This window comes from Heliangelus exortis, chromosome 3 (assembly GCF_036169615.1).
Source record: "Heliangelus exortis chromosome 3, bHelExo1.hap1, whole genome shotgun sequence".
Taxonomy (NCBI): Eukaryota; Metazoa; Chordata; class Aves; order Apodiformes; family Trochilidae; genus Heliangelus; species Heliangelus exortis.
The window spans coordinates 79,347,108-79,364,775 of NC_092424.1; positions in this window are offsets into that span (position 1 = coordinate 79,347,108).

Here is a 17,668-nt window from a genome sequence, read left to right on the forward strand (position 1 = left end):
CTGAGTAGATGCAAAAAAATGGTCTGCAGCATGTTCACTGGGCACATTAAGTAAGCAGGAGCCATTCTGCTCATCATCTCCAGGTAAATCCAGTCCCATCAACCCAGAAAAGGAGAGAAATACATGAGAAGGGTGTAAAATGTCATCAAAGAAGTCAGAGAAAGGCAGTAACCCACAAGACAAGGGTTTACAGAGTCACCACAACCAGGAAGTTTTGGGGATGGGGAAAAGAAGAAGACCAGGAGGTTTCAGCAAAGTAAAACCTTTCCCACCTTCAACAGTACCAGCAGCATTCAGAGGAACAGGGCTTTGTCCACATTTTGTAAATAATCAGCTGATGCCCAAAGCAGAGACCACAATTTGTGTCTGACCTTCTCACCAGCCAAGCCAAAAACTTCAGGGAGCCCTCATCCTAAAGATGAGGTCTAATTTGACCTAATTTAACCTATTTTACCCTCGTTTCCACATCCTGAACCCATCTGTACAGGGAAGGTTCACCAAGTCTGAAATGAACTGGAATTTTTTAATAAGCATAATATTTATACTTTTTAAAGAGTACTTTCAAGAGCATTTTTGGAGCATGGCTGTAAGTAGCAATTTTACAGCAATACCACATATTTTCCCAGTGCTAGATTTCTTTTTTTGCTGAAGACAGTGGCAAGGCCACAGCATGAATACCAAAAAAATCATTTGCAAGATGTAGTGAGCTTACAGTATGTAAGCTCCAGTGACCCATTAGATATTTTATGAAGAACTAAATAAGTTCTTGGGTTTTTATTCCTATTCTAAATACCTCCCCCCAGAGTTAGAATGGATGCACAGGTTGATATGACCAGCAATCACCAAAAAACATCCCTACTCTCCTGCTTCAGCCATGAGCACCCTGTGCAGCTCTCTGTTTCCAACATTCAGTCCACAAACCTCCATGAACTTTTCGGTTTAGTATTTTGGAGGGCAGCATAGTTGTCCAGCACTGTCTTTTCCATAGAGTACAACACTGCATTTCTTATAACCAGGTCTTGGTCACACTAAAACCCATGGGCTTGGGGAGTTAAACATTCCTTTTTCCAGGGAGCTGGAAAGGGTTTTGGAGATGTGCATGGAAAGGCACACTCTCCTGTTCTGGGACCATTTGTCAACCTACATCTAAGGCAAAATTGCCTGAAATTGCTAAGGATTGCACTCAGTGACCCACACAGTCCTTTCCAGTCCACCTTCTGCAATAATCAAGAGTCACAGACAGAATGCAATTATGCAGGGTGGTTCAGTTATGCATAATAAAAACATCCCACCAAAAGGAGCAGCCTGTGAAGGGGCAGTGATACCAAGAGACCAAGCAGTGATAGTGCTCAGGGGACATTAACCTACAATGAGGTTTAGAGACAAATAAAGATTAATACCATTTTGGGCTTCTTCAGCAGGGATGTTATGTTGGAAGAGAGGATATTTTCTCTCTTTCCCAGTAATGAGCTCACTCTCATATGACCTCTCCACACAGAAAATTACCATGTGCAATTACTCTGCCAGAGTGATGCAACCACTCTTCAGCTAAGATCACTCTTACTCTGGAAAAAAAAAAAAAAAAAAAATTAAAAATTTTGTAAGTAGTCAAGGGTTCAAAGAAGAGCTATGAAACCAGTAAAATATCCTATAAAACTAGGCCAATTTGCTTACTTCCCAAGCTTCAGCCTGGCTGTGACAGCCTGTGCATAGCACGTACTGACTCCTGTGGGAAGGGTGGTGAAGTTATAGAGGCAGTTGCTAGATGACAAAGAGTAAAGAGGAATAATGTATGCAATAGATATTACTCGGGAAGGAGACATCATAACTGTCAACTGCTCCATGCAGAGAAAGAGCAGACTACTGCAGCCTAAGAAGTCATTTTTACCTTAGAGGAATGTGTTAGAAACCTATTGAATTGATGCTAGAGTAATCACTAATAAATAGATAGTCCTGTAGCAGAAGAAAGAGGGACAATATTACCAAAAAAGTCTTTGTTTTTCATAAATCGAAGAAGTAGTAGTGCTAGGTATTTTTGCTTTCGTTTGAAAGGCTTGCCAAAGTAAGATTTTTCAAAGCAACTTCTCCTGATAGAGTGCTGAAAATGAAGATTTTTCTTTGATAGCAGCAAAGTGCATAAATGATTCACCGGAGAGAGAAAAAAAAAAAATTAAAAAAAAAATCAGAGACAGGGTGACAAAGTCACTGAGTGAATGGCGAAGTGAAGTGGGATTTCAGAGAGCTGGTAAACAAGCTTCCACCTCTGGTACATGCCAGCTTGAAGATTAGAACCTCAGGGCCTCACTTTCAAGTGAGGTTTAATCAGAATCTCCATTTCTGCGAGTGCTGATGAGAAACCGTGTCTGCGTTACTGCGCCGCAAATGAGTTCCGAGTGGAAATGTGATAGCAAGATACCTGAGCCTGAAGTCTGTGGGGAGAACTGGAAACATGATTAAGTAAGGATACAAAATGATCACGGACTAGCTAGAGACTTTCTCTTCTAATTAAACTCGTTCTGGATTCTGGAACAGATGGCAAAGAAACCTGTATGGTTTCAGGGTGGAGTCTGACATCACTTCAGGAATGTGGCTGCTTGGCATTGCAGATGACTGTATTTGGTAGTCTATAAAGTCACTTTCTGTCCTGTAATTGTATGTCCCTAATTCTACTCCATCTGAAGACAGCTATAAATGGTTCAATGAGACCCACAGGTGCATGGTGTCATAAGGATGTAAAGTCTCTAGAGAAGATGGGGAACCCACCTCCACAGTCTGTGCTTCTTCGGGCACAGCAGCATCATTTGAGAAACACTAGTAGTGATAGAGTGGTAAAAGTAGTTTGCCATCCACCCCTGAGCTCTTTCCATAAGTACAGAGAATTGAGAGCTGGATGTAAGATGGTGGCTCAGTTCATTGGAGCTCTTCCACCAGCACCACTCAGCAGAACAGGTGCTCCTTTGGCTTTTCTCCAGAGTGATGGCAGCAGGAGCCCTCCCATTCAACAGCTGAGAGCTACATCAAGTCCCTGAGTGTGATTCCTGGTTTTTGGGCTCAGCAAGGTACTCCACCAAAGTTTTGCCTGGGGTCTTTTCAAGATGTATGGATGTTTCAAGAAGGTCCCAGGGGCACAGAAAAGGTGAGTGCCAGGCCTTTACACAGTAGATAGGAGAAACCAGTCATGGCTGCATCTGGTCTTGAAAACACTTTGAAGCTTCATTATTGTCTTCAGGCTTGTGCCCATTGCAATCTGGTCCCATCCATGCTCTTGCCATGACCTTGTTCTAACTTGGTTGCCACCCCTGATTTGAATAAGCCCTGACTGTGCACTATGGTTGGAAGTGAAGGCCTGGCCCCATCATTCTACGTTCCCCTTCACCACTGTGCAAAATGAATTAAAGATACTGACAGATGGGGATGTCTGTGTGTCAGCTGTAAATGGTTCTGCATATCCAGGGAATCAAGGAATCATACCCCCAGGCAGCTACCTGAAACCATTTCTAATTCAACCCAGCCACTTTAGCCCAACTCTGCTGCACTCCCATGTTTCTTCTGGAATAGTTGTTTGCAAGCCTGTGGAGAAGGGGAATACTCCTGTGGTCTTAATTTTGGTTTTTTTTAAGGCAGATCCAGCTCTGTGCCTGTTTCACACATGGTCCCAGAGGCAGATGAAGGAGCAGACATCCAGAAGCCTTGAGCTCTCTCTCATGAACCCCGTGCTAGGATTAAAGTAGGCAGGAGCTGTAATACAGTCCAGCCACTGGAAAACACATATCAGTTTATAGCCATCCTGTTTCCCATTACATTCATGCTGAAAGGCATTTCCTTTATCTTTTGAACTTTCAGAGAGGGGAAGAGGCGTTAAGCTCGCTGTGATTCTTCTTTCATGGGCAGGATACAACAGGCTGGTTTTAGAGTCAGTGAATGAGGATGATTAATTACCACTCACTTTTTCACTCCATCAGATTAGCAAGGGACATGCCTGTCATGCCAGTCTCCCTGCTCCACCTCATGTATACAGAGGGTGAGTGGTGTGACTCAGTCTCACACATCCCCTTCTGAGGGGAAGAGACAGATCTGTGAGTAAGAAGGACACGGTTCCCAGTGTCCTTAATGCAGCAGTGTCAGCCTTATCAGGCAGCCCTGAAATATTTATTAAATGCAAACACAGAAGTGATTGTGCCTTCCTAATTTGGCAATGCCATCTGAAGAGTTAGAAGGCACAGCACGGATCAGCTTAATTAAAATGTTTCAATTCAGAAGCTAATGATCCTCATCTGGCTACACAAACGCAATGAAGAAAACACAAAAGATGAATGAACTATGACATTATAATGAACTGTGGGACATACTAATAAATGTGGATTTCCTTTCGTGATGTCCAGTTCCCCTTTGTGCACATACCAACCAGGAATCACATATCAGATAAAAGAGATGATAGCTACATCACAGAAACCTGGGACCCTTAGCTGGGCTAATGGCCCAGCACGTGTTAAAGCCCCATTAGTAACTACAATGGAAATGAATAATGACTGTAATAACTAATGAAGACTTGGCCCTTAGAGAAGATATATTATATTTCCCATTGTATATGCCAGTAGTTAAGAGTATTTATAAGCTACAGTCACAAATGACTGGCTTGTGCTAAATGTAGCTTGGAGTAGGCAGACAAAATTTTCTTGGAAGTCTCCGGGCCAAATTCAGCAGCTACGTCAGTGATACTTTCAGCAGTACCATTTGTCCCCCACCTGCAGGAGCAACATGCAATTTGGTGCCCAGAGTATATGAAGGAAATTGCTACAAAAGTGGTCATGAGGTTTGCTTGGTGTCCCTGCTCTTTGAACACCAGGGTGCCTCGTGGCAGCCTGTAGGAAACCAGGAGGGGAACCAGGAGAGGTCACGGAGAAGAAGCCACAGTTTCCTTAGGTGGGGAAGGGACCTAGAGCAGGAATCTGAGAGCTGATGCTTTTTTCCTTGGACAGCCTAAATGTGAAAGTGTCTTCCCACCCTCACACAGTGCTCTTCCTGCCTGCCCTCCCAAGGGAATGTGGAGCCACTGCTGGCATGTGGGAGAAGACACCCTGTAGAGTACTGCTGTGGGCAGTGGTGGGCACTGGCATCTGCTCCAAGTGCTCAATGATTTGAGCAAACCAGCTCTGGAGTCACACAAATCATTGGTCATTCAGTGGCACTTCAGGACTTGTAAATTCAGAAGAAACCAGAATAAGTGGTTCCTTAAACCACCCAGTCAGTGACATCCCATCCTGCAATGAGAGTGAGCCAGACAGTGCTGCCAGCCCTTGGAAAGTGCCTGGCTCTTCTGTTCCCACTTGTCAGCATAAAAAACAACTTGGTGGATTTTGTTTTCCCTGGTCCCAGAGTTCACATTTTACATATGCAAGGTGAAAAATATTTTACTAATATGGTTGAAAGCTGGAAACATTAAAAAAAAAAAAAAAAATTAAAAATGGGGGCTGTAGAAATTCTGCCAGCTAGGCTTCTGCAACAAGGAGTTTCAAACTGTGATGTTATTAACCATAGACCCCTGTATGATTTTCAGAAAAGTGCATAAGCCCAGAAGATAGATGTCTTCCAACTGCTAATGCTAGTCCTCTTGGTTAGTTTTAATATGCCCCTAGGAGTCCTCCACAGCCCCCCCTGCCATCTTAACCACGGGATAAAAATTACTGCTCTATCATCACAGCTATAAGAAAGGAGCTGATCTGACTGGAGTGGCCATTTTCACCATTGGGAGCTGCTGTAGGGGCATGGGAAGGACACAGCAATGATCTGGGTTTTGTTGCTAAGGGACAGCAAGGCCATCCAGCATCCTTGTGCTACACTGCTGAAGAGCTGGATGCTTGGCTAGTACAAATCAGTGCATGTTGTCAAGAGAATTTGGACCTTACAATGCATTTATTTAGCAGTTGAAGACACTGCTGGTGCTTTCAGTAAGCAGAATGTTTTGACAAAAAATGGGAGGTTTTCAGCTGACAGTCTCTGCAGTTCCTGCAAAACCTATGAAGAAACCCTCTTGGTAAACAGGTAAAAGGAGGAGACCTACTTTGATTAGAGGCTGCAATAACATCCATTTCTAGCAAAGCAGGTTTACTCTGTCTCAGGCAACATTTGCTCTCTTGGTACTTGTTGTAAACCTGGTATGGTGAACAAACCATGAACAGAGACCTATGAAAGTGTCAAGCTGAAAAACCACAAGCAACAGGGGTGTAAAATTACCTGGATAGTAAGTGCAAGGCTTTCTTGAAAGCAAATTTCTTTGTTTGGTACCCCTGTTTTCCTTGAAGTTTAGCATCTATCTATATACCAACTATAATTGGCCCTCGTGGTGAGCAGGGAGGACAGAGAAATGTGTGAGTTTTAAGCAAAGCTGGACAAAACATGAAGATAAACAGAAGCAAGAGTTTTTAAAGCTCAACAATTTGTTTTAAATGCCAACAAAGACTATGAAGGAAAGCAGGCATATTTCTTATGAGCAGCTGTCACAGGGGGAAGAGGCAGCTAAGATGGAATATGAGTCTGTAGATGATGATGTCTAAAGGAAAGCATCATCACATTTCTTCAGGCTCCCAAAGTCATTCAAAAGGTTAAACTGAATTTCTTTCATCAGACATTATATTAAGTGAAATCACATCATTGTATGGCTGACCTTTCTTCTGATAAGGATTTTAGACATGTATTTTTAATCAGTCAGAAGGATTGTGTTGATGAAAGAAAAATCAGCTCTTCAGACAAAATTATTAATGTGAGCAATATGGTTTATGGCAGGCCAGAGTCATCAGAAAGTGTACTTTCCATAACTTAAACTAAAAGAAATACACAAGCACAGCTTTTGTTTTCCAGAACAATTATTTTTTTCTAAAGGAAGAGGAAAGCAATTAAAATATAATCTGTTTATCTTTCTATTCATGAATGTCTTTAGTTCTTTCCCCAATAAAAGATATCATCAATGATCCATTTCCCCAAAAGAACTAGTTTTCCAAGACAGAAGAGTTGTAAGTGTTGTAAGCATCTCCCAAGAAATTCAAACCTGCCAAGCTCTGCTTTATTTGGTATTTCTCTAAGTCAAATATGTCTGCAGTGAATAATATCCAAGTCAGTCTCTGTGAGAGATCCTCTGAACCAGGTTTCAGTGCAGAAGAAACTCCTTTTCCTGTGAGAAGAGTGAGGAAATCAGTGAAAAGCTAGAATGATAATGGCCTGGTCTCCTAACGTTTGGGTGTAATATTTCCAGTAGGAACCACTGCAATGCATTTCATTGAGGGATTCAGTGGACATGTCTTAAAGTGTATATTCCACTGTACTGCTGGGGCTTTAGGATGCCCAAATTACAAGTAAATTTGCCAGCAACCACCCAAAAGCAGAGCTCTTGTGTTGGGCATTTGTAGGGCTACCAGTTTCATCCTTATTTTGCTATAGCTAAAATGCACTTTCCAATGTGCTGTTGTTAGGGGTTTATAAAGACATCAGGTTCTAGACAAGGTGCTAAAATATCATCCTGTGACCTCTTCATAACAGCTTTAACACCATGGCTAACAAAATTCTATAAACTTCTGTGAAGAACTAACATAGATGTTTTCTTTTTAGTCCACTGTTGGGAGAGTGAACCACTCATGAATTTTGTGTCCTTTCTAATTTTCTTTCTTCTGAGATCTTAAGGTTTTTTCCCAGATAGAGAGAGCTCTTCAGCATTAACACCAGAAATATTTTTTAAGAAAAACAGTTTCTTTTAAAAAAATCCCAGACTAAAGGTACTACTGAGGTTTAAAAACAATTTGAAGACAGAGGTAAAGATGGAAAAAAAAACAAAACAAAACACTAATGTTCTCCAAAAATTATATGTTCCTGGCTTTGTGGGGGCATTCACTTGCAAGCTAAATACAAGTGGACATCAAGTGGACATCAAGCGAAAGGAAGAAAAAAACAACAGAGTACTTATGTAGTGTGAAAACACTGTGAAACTCAGGAAAAGTCCCCACATCTCCATTTTAAGATTTCCTTCAGGAATGATAATTTTCCAGCCTGTATTCATGTTTTTTTATGACACTCTGTGGGGTCAGGACAGGTGGGATGGACCTTTTCTGGACACCAGGTGGGCTCTGGGTCAGGCAGTTCCCTGGTCCCACAGGTCTCTTGTTCCAGGACATGACCGAGGTCAATTCATCACAGCACTGAAAAAGTAATCCTATTCCTAATGCTTCCTAGCAGTTTCAGACCACACAGAGTTTTTTTGAAAGGGCACAGCTCCCAAAGCCCAAAGAAAGACTTGGAAACCTTGGAATGCATCAGGATACCCATCTCAAGGAGCTGGTGGTTTTCAAAAGCTTGTGGTTGTTATCTACTATTGACAATCAAATGGATTTAAGCATGTAGCTGCCATTTGCAATGATTTGCTCAATATATGAAAACTTCATCCATAGACTTCTGAACTGAACTTCCCCAGCAGTGAAAGGAGCATCCATCCCAGGGGTACTGGTAAATCTCCCCATAACGAAAGAATATGGGGATGGAGGGGTAGGTGGTGAGGGTTGAAGAGCAGCTGCCTTCAAGGGGAAAGTACAGCTGAAACCTACAGTCATGGGACTGCCTCTGGACAATGTAGGTCTTAGGGCTGCTGTCTGGACACAGGAGAAGCTTAATCTGGACAGCATCAGGAACTGAAATGGTATGAGGAGTGGTACAAGCCCAAAGCTGTGTGTGGGCAGGGAGACATGGGACACATGTGGTGCTGAGAGCATGGCCAAGCAGGCAGCAACAGTGGGCTTGGAGGGAAGCCAGGGAGAGTCAGAGAGGTGGTGGCAGGTATATGAGCTCATTTTGAGGGCCTGTTGTACCTGCATGGAAAAGAAAAAGGTTGAGGTGGAAAGATGAGCTTTGCCAGGGCTGCTGTGGTGGAGGCTGGTAGGGTTAAGATGCTTGGCTGTGCTCTCAAACATCAGGATGAGTGCATGCATGGTTCTACAGGTACATCCCATGTGCACAGACATAGTGCTGTTGTCACTCAGCCCATGGCATGACTAGCAGAGCCTTTAAAAAGAAACCACACATGCACAAATATTTTATGTGCATGCCTTATACATAAGGCATGGGCCAAACGACTTGCCCACACAGTTCTGAAATGTACCCTTTTAATCCCTTTGGTGCCAAGGAAATGTTATTGACTACAAATGGTGACAGGGACAATTGGACAACTCAGTCCATACGTATAAAAAGCAGCAGGCAGATCATAAATGCCTATTTGAAGGAATACAGATGAATCAGTAATGATATTGGGGTGATTAGCCAACTGCCTTAATTGATATGTACAAAACCATATGTGCTTATAAGCTTACAAATGCTAACTCACGCTTATCACCATCTGCACAGAAAAGCCACAGTAAATTTCCTTTTCCTAAATACAGGTTTATCATTTTAAAAGAGATGGGCTGGGGAGGGTAGTGAAAGGCTGTGCCATGAAACGTCCATCACCATGGGCACGTGAGTATCTCTTGGACCTGAGTTGTTTAGTGGCTGTAACAGAGGTTGGTTGTTGTCCAGCTTAGTGTGAAGACGTGAGATAAATTGAATAACCAGCTTTTCAAGCAGAAAAATAAAAGCAAGTTTTGTGACAGGTTAGGAGGAAGGCCCAGTTGTACATTTTCCTTCCTCTGCATCTTCCTAGAGCTGTGTATGAACCCACAGGAGAAGGCTCAGGAAGAGCAATCCGGAAGTACACAAATGACTTACAAGTCCACAAGTAAGTCATTGGTCACCAAAACTTCTGCTGGAAAAGCCATGGTGGTGACAAATGGTCACGTATTTGTTTCCCCAAGGTTGCTGAGAGAACCTTTGGCTGGGGGTACAAGTCCTTATCATACAACCAGAGAGAGTGCAGAGCACGGAACATATTGCTGCATACTGGCTCATTTCTATGGCCCATCATCAGCTGCAGGCAAAATCAGATGCCTTTGTTTAAAATCAGGTGTGAAGGTGGCTGAACAGTAGCCTAGAATAACAGTCCAATTGCCAGGGAAATTATTTAGTCTGACTGCAGCACTCCTGCATTCATAAGCCAGCTCTGCTGGCTCTGCTGTGGGATGGTCATGCCAGGAGGAGAGCAGCAAACAAGTCTAAGAAATGGCCTCCTGAATCACCAGGAAAAGGAACTGGCTCTGGTGCATTTATTGCTCACCACGTGGGTTCTTTTCCTGCTAGATGTTATTATGCAGTTTAAGCAACACTAAATAAAAATTTTTGCTAGCTTATTTTCACTGCCCATAGGAGAAACTTGCACATATGTTTCTAACTGTAAGGAGTTTTATTTGATAGCAAGGTCTGTGTCCTATTTAAAAAGGGATGGGAGCTTAAAGTTGAGGTGCTGTATTCATTCATGCCAAATGTGTGTGTTTTCTCATTTCTTGACACTTCAAATATGCTCCAGATCACTCACAGTCAAGGCCAACCTGTCCTATTTCTGCTAACATAGCCTGAGCACACAACTGCAGTGTTGATGCCAGCTCCATGACTGGCCCTGGGAAGACAGGTGACATCCAACCTGGCATAAAGCTCCCAACATCATTCAGTCCCTTTGGTTCAGCACAGTGAATTTTGCATCGTATATTGGTTTTGTCAAGTATCAGGTGTCCTGTAAGGTTATGGGACAAATCCATGAAGATATTTTGGAGCTTAAATTCTCCTTAAGGTCAGGAGATAACAGGGGCAGGGGGTAAGTGCTTATACATCCCCGTGGTCCAAAGGTTAAGTCACTTGCTAAACCAACACAGCTGAAAGTTTTATCCTATCTGTCTCAACAGAAAGATCCATCAGGCTTACCTGTCCTGAAGCCTGCCATTTCTGACTTGGGCTTCATGACAGAAGATTATTAAGAAAGAAAAATAGATAAAGATTCTCCTGACACTTCTGAAACACAGAGGACATGCATGTGTGACAGGGACAGGTGAGTTACTCTCATTTTTAAAATCCTGACAGTACTGTGCATTAATAGTGCCATAAATATTGTATCTGTGCCACAAAGGAAGCAGAGTTGTTATCACTCACTTGTCACCATCATGCTGGCACTGTGCTGTGTCTGGGTGACCTGCAGGCTCAGAATAATAATGACAGAGATTCATCAGACCCCACCATGGACAAAATGGAGAGGGAGTATGTGATGGGTAAAGGCTTTGATCACATTAGATGATCCCAGGTGAAGGAAGGATTGGATGGGAAAGATGCGTGTGGAAAGAACAATTTTTAGACAGGTCTCAGTAGTTCTCAAATGACAGGGATCCCCTGGATGTTGGCAATAAGTGTCAGTCACTGCCAATTTAACAGGCACACCTGAAACAACTCACTCCTGACAAGCTGGCAAACGTGGCAGGGGAGACAGTAAGTAAGAAATTGATCCAGGAGCCCACAAGATGCTCCCATCCCACATGATGCTCCATGTTTTTTCCCCTCAGGAATGGCAGTGTCTGGTCAAACCCAGCCAGTACAGCAGCAAATTCCAGGCCACTATCCAGCTTCTGGTGGGCAAAAGATGTCATGGGAGAAGGGACTCCAGGTCATGTTTAGTGGGCATCAGGACCTTGTGCACGGGGCTCCTTGTGCCAGGAGCCAGCAGAGCAAATGAGTCCCTTTGGAACCTGCTGCCCAAGAAGTCCAAGATCTTCAGATCTGAAGCTCTCTGGGTGTTTTCTTCAGCTGTTTTCTTCACTTTCCATATCTCCCACTGCACTACTGCCTCCAGTTATGGTAATCTGTACTCAGGACTTCAAAAGCCCCAGAATAAGGTAGCAGGAGCAAGTCAGATGTGGTCACTGCTTTGAGAAAGGAGGCACCAAAGGGAAGCAAGCTTGGCCTCTCTTCCTTGAAATCCACATATCACGGAGTTCTTCCTGGAAATATAGCAAACATAAGTCAAGTCAAAGGAAATAAAAGAAAAAAAGCCCTAGTACAGAGTAGTTCAGAATGTACAGTTTTTACTGCTGTTGTTTAGAGGTAAAGCCCTGCATTAGCACCTTTGAAGCTCAGGGTCAATGCTTAGTGTGCAGTGTAGTTCATTGTAGTACACACCAAATGTACTCAGAGATTTGAAAATCAACAGTAAATCAGAAAGCCAGAATTCAGTGGTAGCTTCTAAAGGCATTTAGCAAAGCTTGCCTGTGATTCCAAAACTCAGTTTCAGAACAAATATAGCAAAATAGATCAACAATAGAACTTTATGCCAATAGTTACGCTACAACAAAAAAGGACCAGAAGGAACTTGAAAGGTGATCAAAATCACCCTCATCTCAAGGAAGAGCCAACAATAAGTTTACCAGCCCCACAAGGGCTTCATTAACCTGTATGCTTAAAACTCCAGGAGCTGCAATTTGATCTGTGTGCTGCTCACCCTACAGACATGGCAAAGGGGTTGTTCTCTTTCTCTTTAAAGATATTTTTAACAAATGTGAAGGCTGTTATTTAAATAAGTCTTTAATTCTTTACACACTGCTAGTCTAATTAGTTTACTCTTTCTGTGGACCCCATGGTTTTGAGATCTGTCAGTGGTCAACTTCTCCTCTGCATCCCCTCCAGCAGATAAATGTTTTCTTTGAAGTGCAGCATCCAAAACTGAGCTTAGAGCTGCAGCAGAAGTCCTGGCAGCACTGACCTTAGCAGGAGGAATATTTCATTTATACTGCAAGCTAATCTGCTGTTTGCATTCCCCACAGTAACATTTACCTCTTTTATTAATTATTTTTTTTATCATGTAGACACAGCTGATTTGTGTTGGACCTTCAATCTATTCAAAATTCCACTCTTTTCTGCAGATTTCCTGAAGACCAAGTATTTGTCATTAAATATTTCTGTAGATGGCTATTTCTATCCAAGTCTGCTACCTTTAATTTTTCCTTGTTGAAACTGACCCTCATTATTTTCAGACCATGCCTCCCTTTTGGGAAGACTGCTTTAAATTTCCAGCCCTTTATTTCAGCACGTTAGCAATTCTTCTCAGGTTTATATCAGCTGCAAAAGAATACATATTCTAGTCCATCATCCAAATCATCAGTGGGAACACAGAACAGAGTTATGGCAACATCACAGCATATCTTTATAGCATAGAATAGTAATTAGTATTTTAATCTGGAAGAAAACCTAAAGACATGACCAGTAGCATTTACAGGTGGCACTGACATACTACATAAAGTCAATTATACAAGGATGTTTTTCTGTAAACTGGATTCATCTGAGAAACATGAATATGCCAAAATGCAAATCACAAGCATCTTTGGAAATTAAGAATTCAGGTCATACCTGTGGGACGAGGAAGAGTGTTTTGGAAATTGTGACACTCAGACTTAACCCACTGAAAAGCAATCTTGAAGTAAAGCAGCAGCAGGGCATAGCAACAACCCTTGTACAAGTAAGCAGTGAATCATGAAGCAGAAAAACATCCAAGGAAGGGATCCCTTAGATAGTCAGAATGTCTCCTACAAAAATGTTTCCCAAATTAAAATTAAATTGACAATGCAATATTTAAAAGGCCAGCAATTCACTTCTCTCAGATACCTATCCACCTGCAAGTTATGATATGATGTATTCATAGCAGTGCCTATGATCTGCAGTATCAGCATGATTCCTTACTCAAAGGAGCTTAAATGTTTGTGCTGTGTTAAAACATGAGGGTAGAATTCAGATTGGTGTATTCAAGGCACCAGATGGATGTGTGGGACAGGGAACAAAATCCTGTGGTCCCCAGAGGAGTTTAATCCAACTCAAACTTTCAAAGTCATAGCCTGTAAATGCAGAAACTGCACAAATCAGTGCTTTCCATTTCTGGAAGTTCTGAACTGGTAGATCTTCCTATGTAGCCCAGCCTGCTAGTAAATCTGATCACAAAGAAAGCTTATGAATTAAGAACTGATGTGGTTTTTCAGTTGCAGAGCTGAGGCTGGGAACTCTTTTCTGTAAACATTAATATTGCACAGCTGAGTGAAAACTGAAGCAATGAATGCTTGTCAGTGAAGATTCAGAGCAATCCTGTTGCTGAAGCTTTAACAAAGAATGCCAGAGCAACAGGAAAAAACACCAGCAGAGCTCGTTTCTTTTTTTATTTTATTTTTCTCAGTTTGTTGCTAAAAACTTTCCACAAACAGAAAGATTACAGGGGCATTTCAGACTCCTTATGGCAGAACTCTCAACCAAAAAATGAAAGCACAGAAGAAGGAGCCCGGTTTCTACCCTAGCCTTGCAAACAGGCAATGTACTACTCTCACTGGATATGAAGTGCCACCTCTCTCATTAGCCCATGGCTATCAGGACACCCAAGGATGGCTCTTTCAGGTACTTTGGAGGCTGCTGTAAGGACCTTCCTGTGATGCTGGCCACAATTATGTGGCATAATACAAGACTGCACTTGAAAAAAATCTGTTTTGAAGATGGCACCACAGAGAAAGCCATCTATCTAAAGCCTGCAAGTGGGCTTCAGGATCCAGTGCTGTAGAACTGGAGCTTAAAAAAGACACAAGAAGATTTCTTTTTGCTGCCCTGTGGTACTGAGACAGAACCACTGCTGATGTGCATCTCTGAAATCTCCTTTAATACAGCATTTTTGGTGTCTAACTGCTTCAACTGGTCCCATACAGTACAGTACAGCTCTGTCTCCTTTCTAATGTATTTAAATGTATGCAATAGAAGTGTGGCTACAGTGCAATTAAAGTGCCATTTCTGTTCATTTTAAATGTCAGTGCAATTAAAGTTCACGGATAATAATATTCACAGAAGTGTAGAATTTTCTATGGATTTTTCTAGGCTCGCCATTTAATATTTCTGGAGACTTCCATATGTGAAATCTTTATCTTCTCTTATCACCAGTGCTTAGTTAGCTGCAGCCCTTCTCTACTCACAGAAATCTTGGACCCGAGGCTTGCCTGTGCTGAGTATCTATTGCAGGCTGATATGGGATCTATCATGTTTGATTTGTTCATCATTTTTATCGAAAATCACCTGACAGTTTACAGTTCTTTAATCTGCAAACAACTTTATTTAGACACAGGGATAGAGCATCCTCATGCACAATGGAAAAGGATGCATGTCCTTCAGAAACAGCTGCTGCACCTGCAGCAGTCTCGTTCTGCTTCCATGCAGGGGTACACCAGGGACAGGCATCACACAGCCTCATTTTTAGTGTCCTGTGATGTGTTGGGGGGTTCCTGGCTGCTTTATACCCTCCCTTCACCATGGCTAGAGCAGAGCCAGGCCCTTGCCATGGCAACCCCAGGAACTCTTTCCTTCTTGCTTGCTTCCCTGGTGAAAACTAAGAGACTTTTCCCCTCTGGAGGAAGCAATATTTTTTACATGTAGGAACTTTGAGGGTCCAAGTGAGTATGGCTTGGAAAGGGAAAGACAAATTTCACTTTTGCAGGGCCAAGCTGCCACAGCAGTAAAATGTTCCATTTGGGTTGTAAGGAGATTATCACAGCTTCCCCATAATCTCCCCGTGACCTACAAGTGAACCTCCCTACCTCTGGTACTGCTGCAGCTTTGGATGTATTCTTCATCAAGAAAATGAAAAGCAGGGTTCTTACAGACTCTGCATGCCACTGGAGAATAAATCCCCCCCCCAAAAAAAAGAGGGAACCACATTCAGTGGGCTAATAGCATGCAACAGGCAATTGTAAAGCCACTCTGGACCCCAGCATGGAGCAAGGTCTTGAAGAAGACAAACAAGGCAAGCTTTCTGTGCAACTTCCCTACATTCTTTAAAGAGCTTTTTTAGCTTTGCCTAGCTCTGGGCTCCTTCAACATTTTTATTTCTCACATATTTTAATTTTCTGTATTTAGTGCTAGGTGCCAAAGAATAACTGACGTTTTCTTCACAGTTCTACTCATCGAACAATTAAAGATGATTAATTAAACCTACCAGAATGTTCCACAAAGTATGAAGCAAGCTCTGTGCTATGGCAGTTACAGAGTAGTTTATGGGGAGTTATGATGATTGATGTCTGACATAAAAGCAGCTAAGCACCCAGCTGACATTTGTGTCCTGCCTAGGGACATCTCTTAGACCTGGACTGTTTCCCACAGACATTTCTTTCCACCTTATGCCTTCTCTATGCTTTGGCACAGGGCCCTTATCTCTGGCTTTTAGACTGTAAAGCATGCAGGAAGCTGCTGCATGACGCAGACAGCCCTTGTCAGCCTCCATCCACCTTTCCTTCTTGTGGTCATTCTTCAGCTATTCAGAACATGGAGAAAGAGATCCATATTTCCTCTACAAAGGGCCACTAAAAAGCTCCAGTTAACTAGAAGAGTAAGTCAGGTCCTCAAAATTAATAGAGCAAGGGGAAAAAACAGAAGTCCATAGCACACAAATACAGAAACCACATTTCCATTTCAGAAAGAATAACTGATATCCTACTGCTGATGATTTTTTAGCATTATTCACATTAGTTAATTCACCCCAACAGTCATGCAGATCTCCTTGCAGCACTAGTGTGAAGTACTTTTTTCTTTTGAGAAGCTCTAGATTGTCCCATGGAGAAAAAAGAAGGAGCACCCAGGTACCTCCCACTGCTCCTAGTTAGAGAGTGCAACCCAACTGCACAAACCAAAGCTTTTCAAAACAGTGCCTTCTGCATTATTTTTTAGCTTGTCCCAGCTGGGACATTGCTGACACACGTGACAGCAGTTCTGGGTCTCAGATGTTGGAGCCCAAAACCAGTCCCTAGGTGGGCTGCTGCAGAAACAAGTCTGGGAGAAGCTTCTGCTTCTTTTAGACTCCTCAGGAGTGGGACTCTGAAATCACTGCATGAATATCAATGTGCTTGCAGCAGGCTTGGGAAGTTCAGCATCAGCTGAAACCACTTGAGAAATGGCTCTCACTGATTTGCAAATAAACCAGAGGGAAATGGGATAAAACAAAGAGAATTGTGTGGATTATTTAACTGGACCACAAACATCCTAATCCCGTCACTTCCTAGTACATGAAAGACCCAGAAATCTGAGGTATTTATTCCAAAATAGCAACATGGATGACACGAAAGTATCATCATCACCATGGCAAGATCCTAAAATTCAGGTGTCTCACTGTGTCTGGCCCCTCTGCAACCAGCAGAGAGTTAGGTACTTCACCACAGCTGTGACACGGGCAAGGGGATTGAGCCTGGTAGTTTGGATCCTCCTCTACAGATACTTGCATCCTTCCAATGACAATCAGATAGTCCATTTTTGGGTGGCAAAAGTGAGTCATGTGGTATAAACCCTGCCCAGCTTGGACATACTGCCACAGGTTTTCCATGTTGCTTTGAAGTCACTTCTCAGTCGGGAACATGCCAGAGCCAAAAATCCTTTAGTGGGACCTTTTGTCCATACACCAACACTCCCACCACGATGCTGGTGGGTTATTGCCATGTACAGATGATGCCAACCAGGGCTTACTTCAACACCTGACATCTCCTTGAGATCCTGGTACCTGCTGCAGAGCAATCACATTGCAATAAATAGCACCTCTCTGACCTGCGATGTCTGAAGACCATGGCAGACGTCAGAAAAAAAGTTTAGGAAGCTGGGACAACACCATGAGCAAGGAAGTGCTAGTTTTTTACAGACTAAAGATAAATCCTTCAGGGAGACAGCCCTTTGCGTCATAAATAATGAATATGCATCCTGCTACCAAAGCAGACACCTA